The 6,097-nt window shown below is 53.1% G+C and overlaps 1 pseudogene; it reads left to right on the top strand.

Moving 5' to 3' along the window:
- Window positions 1–2,329: 2,329 nt before the first annotated feature.
- LOC123124255 (BTB/POZ and MATH domain-containing protein 2-like) lies at window positions 2,330–5,741 on the top strand (annotated as a pseudogene).
- Window positions 5,742–6,097: the final 356 nt, after the last annotated feature.

The raw sequence follows: 6,097 nt of genomic DNA, 5'->3' as shown, positions 1-6,097 counted from the left end.
GAACATGATGGCGGACTTCTCCGTATTGATGCACTGCCCAGAGCAGTCCTCATACAATTGTAGAACATCATGGAGAGCCGCAACTTCCCGCTGTTCCGCTTTGATTAACAGCATGGAGTCGTCCGCAAAAAAGAGATGTGAGACGCACGGCGCCCTTGGGCAGATTTTGACTCCATGCAATGCGCCCCTCCGTTCCGCATCCATCAGCGCTGCTGACAGCCCTTCAGCACAAATCACGAACAGATAGGGGGACGCCGGGTCACCTTGTCGAAGGCCCTGCAATGGACTGAACTGTTGAGTAAGTGCACCATTTACTTTGATCTGGTATCGCACTGCCCTCACACATTTCATTACCAGGTTAACCCATCTTTTGCTGAAGCCTAGCTTGCTCATCATGGCCTCTAAGAAGCACCATTCTACCCTGTCATAGGCTTTGCTCATGTCTGCTTTGACCGCCGCATATCCAACTTTTCCGGTTCTCTTATTCATCAGGTAGTGGGATAGCTCATAGGCTATAAGAACATTATCCGTGATGAGTCTTCCCGGCACAAACGCGCTTTGGTTCTCTGAAATGATGTCAGGGAGAATTATCTTAAGTCGGTTCGCAATGACTTTTGACACCAATTTATATACCACATTGCAGAGACTAATGGCCGTAGATCCTTAATTCTTCTCGGGTTTTTGACTTTTGGTATGAGCACGACCATTGTATCATTCCATCCTTTCAGGATTTCTCCTCCATTCAGTACAGCTAGCACTTCTTCCACTACCTTGCCCCCCATAAAATGCCAATGCCGCTTAAAAACAACTGCCGGCATCCCATCAGGCCCCGGCGCCTTGAGGTCACCGATATGGTCCAGCGCCGCCTTGACTTCTTCCCGAGTAAACGCTGCATCAAGAATTGCATGCATGTCATGAGTCACCCGCGACTGGACCTTGTCAATTAGTTCGGGCAATCGGTGGGGGTTGGAGGACGCAAACAGTTCCTGAAAAAATGAACACACGTAATTAGCTAAGTCCTCTCCCTCCTCTACTACAGCACCATCCTCCCTTCTGATCTCCTTGAGCCTATTTGTTCTCTTCCTTGCCGACGCGACAGATTGCAAATATTTGATATTGCGATTGCCCCCCTTCAACCACCACATATGAGCTCTCTGCTTCAACTTCGTGTGCTTCTTCTCCTTTAGACCATGAACTAGTGCACGGAGTCTTGCTTCTTCCTTGATTTTTCCTTCCGACACCGGCTCCTTCATACACCTCTCCAGCTCCCTGCGTGCCGTCTTAATCCTCCCCTCCAGCTCTCCCACCACCTCTCTACTCCACGTGCCCATCTGCGTCGCCACCATTTTTAAGGCTTGGGTGACATTACTAGTAGTAGTTTCCTGGTTAGAAAAACTTGATTATAAAGGGGGCTGCTACAAATAAGCCGGATGATTTCTTAGAGAAATCATCCGCCTGTTTAGCCGTTCGATTGGTGCACTGGTGGCCGTTGAATTACACGACGCCATGGTAGCAGCGAGTCAACGCAGCACCATTGCAGACTCGCAGTCCCAGCGCAGCTCCAACGCAGCACCACGGATGGCTTCCGGCGAGCTCCATTGCGGCCCCAGCGGAGCTCCGACGCAGCACCGACGCGCCGGCGAAGCTCCATTGCAACTCCGGCCAAGCTCCAATGAAGCCCCGGCGGAGCTCCAACGCAGCTCTGACGGCTCCGGCAAAGCTCCATTGCAACCCTGCCTGAGCTCCACCGCAGCGCGGACGGCTCCGGCGAAACTCCATTGCAACTCCGGCGGAACTCCATTGCAGCCCGCGCGTGGTCCAAGGTAGCACCGACGGCTCCGGCGAAGCTCCATTGCAACTCCGGCGGAGCTCCATTGCAACTCCGGCGGAGCTCCGTTGCAGCCCGGCATGGTCCAAGGCAGCGCCGACGGCTCCGGCGAAGCTCCATTGCAACTCCGGTCGAGCTCCATTGCAGCCCTGCCGGAGCTCCACCGCAGCGCCGACGGCTCCGGCGAAGCTCCATTGCAGCCCGGCGTGGTCCAAGGCAGCGCCGACGGCTCCGGCTCCACGGGTCACATGTCGCTTGCTGTACTGCAGCTCCCCGCCGATTCGCGTTGCAGCGTCACTGGTCGACGGCGAGATCGTGGGGTCGCAGCTCTGCTGTGGTTGGACTGGTCGCGCCTAGAAAAAAGAGAAGAAGCAGGTGGAGCGGTGGTGGCAGCTGGTGGTGCCTGCAGCAGCAGGTTGGGTTGGCTCATGCAGCGGTGGCTGCCGCGACGACGGGCCAATGGCCGATGGCGGCTTGCTTATCCTGCGTCCGGAGAAAGAGATGGGGATTTGCTTCTGCAGAGGTAGGAGATGAGGAAGCCGAGGGGCACGCGGAGAGGATAAGGTTGCCAGGTCCACGCCACGCGGGACACACGTCGCTAGGACGAGGCGACTTACGCGTTGCTGTTATCAGCCGGATGAAAATAAACGATTTCCGATTAGAAATAGTGGCTTGGTTATAACACTGCACATTACTAGTAGTAGTTTCCTTTACATAAACTTGAAAAGAAAAAACGACCGAGTTTTTCCTATTGAGAATTAAAAAAAAACACCAAACCCTCGTCCTGAAACCTTGTCCCCCCTCGTCCAAACCCTCGTCCTGAACCTTGTTCCCCCATCTGGCCGCCGCCGCCGCGCCTGTCGGCTCGTGTTCCGTCGCGCCGCTGCTCCCCAGCTCACCCTCGGCGGCACCACCATCTCTCCCATCGCCGCCGGCCTTAATCGAGATTTCCAACCCGCGCCGACCCCCGTCGAGGTGCACATCAGAGACGCACACGGCGCGGGCGACGGTCGCGGTCGAGATCGCTGGCTACAGCCGTGTCAAGGGCCTCGGTAGAGGCGAATGTCTCCATTCTCCGGTATTCTCCATCGGCGGCTACGAATGGTGCATCGGCTACTACCCCGACGGCTACGACGAGGCGAACGAAGGTTACGTATCTGTCTTCCTCGAGCTCTTGACCAAGAACGCCGAGGCGAGGGCGCTCCACAAGTGGATGCTTGTGAATCGGGTTAGTGGGCGGTCGATTGTGGTGCACTCCAGCAAAGCGCCACGAGCTTTCGACCATGAATTTCCAGCTTGGGGCGTAGGGAAGTTCATGAAGACGACCGCTGAAGTAGAGTCGGTGTACGTGCGGAACGATTGTCTCGTGATTGAGTGCGAACTCAGTGTTATCAAGGAAACACTCGATATCCATGTGCCACCCTCTGACCTTTTGGATAATCTTGCAACCTTGCTAGAGGGGAAGATAGGAGCAGACGTGACTTTCAAGGTTCAAGGGGAGGTCTTTTCCGCTCATAAAAATTTGCTTGCGATGCGATCGGCGGTCTTCAACGCGGAGTTCTATGGTCCGATGGCGGACAAAGGTGTACAGGACATAATTATTGATGACATGCAGCCTGCTGTTTTCAAGGCATTTCTTCACTTCATCTATACTGATTCGATGCCTTCCACTACTGGAATCTGCTACTTTGCCATCTGCCAGCTCTTTGCCGTCTGCTAGCTGATGGCAAAGAGGCTCTTTGCCGTCTGCCTTGGGATAGCGGACGGCAAAGAGCTGGCAGATGGCAAAGAGACTGTTTGCCATCAGCTGGCTCTTTGCCGTCTGCTGGCTGACGACAAAGAGGGAAAAGGCAGACGGCAAAGAGCCTAGTGGGCCCCATGGGGCACGGCGTGGCTAGGTCAACTTCTTTGCCGTCTGCCAGCGGACGGCAAAGAGGTTAACTTTTTTGCCGTCTGCTAGCGGACGGCAATGTCCAACCTTTGCCGTCTGCTAGCGGACGGCAAAGATCAAATAGCAGACGGCAAAGCCGGGGCGGACGGCAAAGAAGAAGCACAACACCTGGATCGATCATGCGGATCGATGACATGGCATCCCCACCCACACCCCATCGGACGCACACCCACGCACGCACCCACGATGCACACCCACGCACGCACCCACCACGTCCCACCTCACCCCACCACGTCTCTCTCTCTCTGTCCCTTATCCCCACCTCACCCCACCCCACCACATCTCTCTCTCATCTCTCTCCCTGCTCTCGATCCACTTCCCCCGCAAGCGCTCGCCACCACCTCGCCGGCAGTCCCCGGCCTCGCTGGCCGCCATCGCGGGCGCCGGCCATGGCCCGGCCCCGGCCTCGCTGGCCGCCATCGCGCCCGCCGGCCATGGCCCGGCCCTGTCGCCCCCGGCTGATTCCTCTGCGCCCCGTCGCCTCTCACCCCCGTCGGCCTCCTCGCCCCGTCGCCTTTCGCCCGGGTGACCTCCGCGCCCCGTCGCCTGTCGCCACCGGCGGCCTCCGCGCCCCGTCGCCTATCGCCCCTGCAGGCCTCGGCCCCGGCCCCCCCAGGCCTCTGTCGTCCCCATCCCCCCAGGCCTCTATCGGCCCCGGCGCCGTCACCCTCCCTCGACGCCGCACCATATTCTGCCTCAAGGAGCAGCGGTAGGTCCTCGGGCGTCCATGGTGGCGGTGGATACTGTGGTTTTTGTGCTGACTTTGTGTAGATGGATAATGTGGTGTTCATGTAAATAGAGTAATTTTGTGTAGATGGAGCAGATGCAAATCTATTCTGTGTAAATAGACTAATTTGGTATTGTGAAATTTGTTCATTCGTCGTCGATTGTTGGAACAAAGCGTAGATGGATACTGTGGTGCACTTGGGCTGCTGGTTCACTATATTTTAATAAACAAAATCCTTTGATGTCTCTGATTGTAATAAATGTGTAGATGGACATTTTTGCTGTCTGTTATTAGTCGGCAGACGGCAAAACATTAGTTTGGCGGACGGCAAAGCCTCCGTTAGCACCTACCGTGGCTAACACCCACTATTTGCCATCCATTTTCTTTGCCGTCCGCCACTGACGGCAAAGGCCTCTTTGCCGTCCGGTGCAAAAAGCAGACGGCAAAGAAGGTGTTTACCGTAGCCTACTTTGCCGGAGCCTTTTGCCGTCCGCCGTTCATGCCTTTGCCGTCCGCCATGGCAGACGGCAAAATAGCTGATTCCTGTAGTGTTCCATGGACGATCTTGAGGATGATGACAAAAGAGAAATGGTCAAGCACTTGCTCGTGGCTGCAGATAAGTATGCAATGGAAAGGATGAAGAGGATATGTGAAGGGATGCTATGCAAGAGTCTTGATGTTGAGACTGTGGCGACAATATTAGCTCTAGCTGACCAGTACCATTGCAGCAACCTCAAAGATGCTTGCATTGAATTTATGCTCTCTTCGAATAGAATGGATGATGTGATCGCAAGCCAAGGCTATGCACACCTCAAAAGATCTTGTCCTGTTCTCATTGTAGATGTGTTTGAGAGAATAGTCAGGTCCCGCAAAACTTAGTACGCCAAACTCGTATGAGCTACTGCTATCCTTCAGTTTTGAAAGATCTTTGGAGACGAATGCCTTATGTTGGGTCAGAGAAGGCAATTAAGTCTTGCTAAATTTAGCATGCCCAGCCTGGGTTAGTTTCTATCTAGTTACTTTTGATACATAGCGACCTGAGCTGAGGTTGCTATGTCTTTCAGTTTTCGGAGATCGTTTGCAGGAAGCAGTTGGTTCTATAAAATGTTTGTCTCCAATGTATTGGTTATCCCGTCTGATATAAGTATGTATGAATCTGTGGTAACTCACTAGGTGCCTTTTTATGTTATTACTTTAATTGCTGGCTTATGTGGAGAGTGATAGACTTTAAGTTATTGGCTTTGAAATAATCTGGCTGATGTGAAGAATGATAAAACTTTGAGTTCTTGGCTATCACCTTTGTTATAATCTGGCTTATGTGAAGAATGATAAAAGTTTTCTTGGGTATCACTTTTGAGATAATCTGTTTTACCTGTATGAAATACTTATATGTGAACACTAGCTGCTATATTTTAATTAGAGACAATTACAAATGGTTTCTTGACATGGTTGGCTGACCCAACAAAGATGGAATTAACATCAAATTTCCGTTCCACTCTGAACGGCACTGTATGTGAAATCTGTACAGGTAAATTCTTATATGCAATTGCTTCGTGTTCATAAATTTTGATCATAGAGGGTATTATGTGAA

The sequence above is a fragment of the Triticum aestivum genome, chromosome 5D (genome assembly GCF_018294505.1).
Source record: "Triticum aestivum cultivar Chinese Spring chromosome 5D, IWGSC CS RefSeq v2.1, whole genome shotgun sequence".
NCBI lineage: Eukaryota > Viridiplantae > Streptophyta > Magnoliopsida > Poales > Poaceae > Triticum > Triticum aestivum.
The sequence above is the reverse complement of the archived record's forward strand: the minus strand, read 5'-3'. Positions and strand labels throughout refer to the sequence as shown.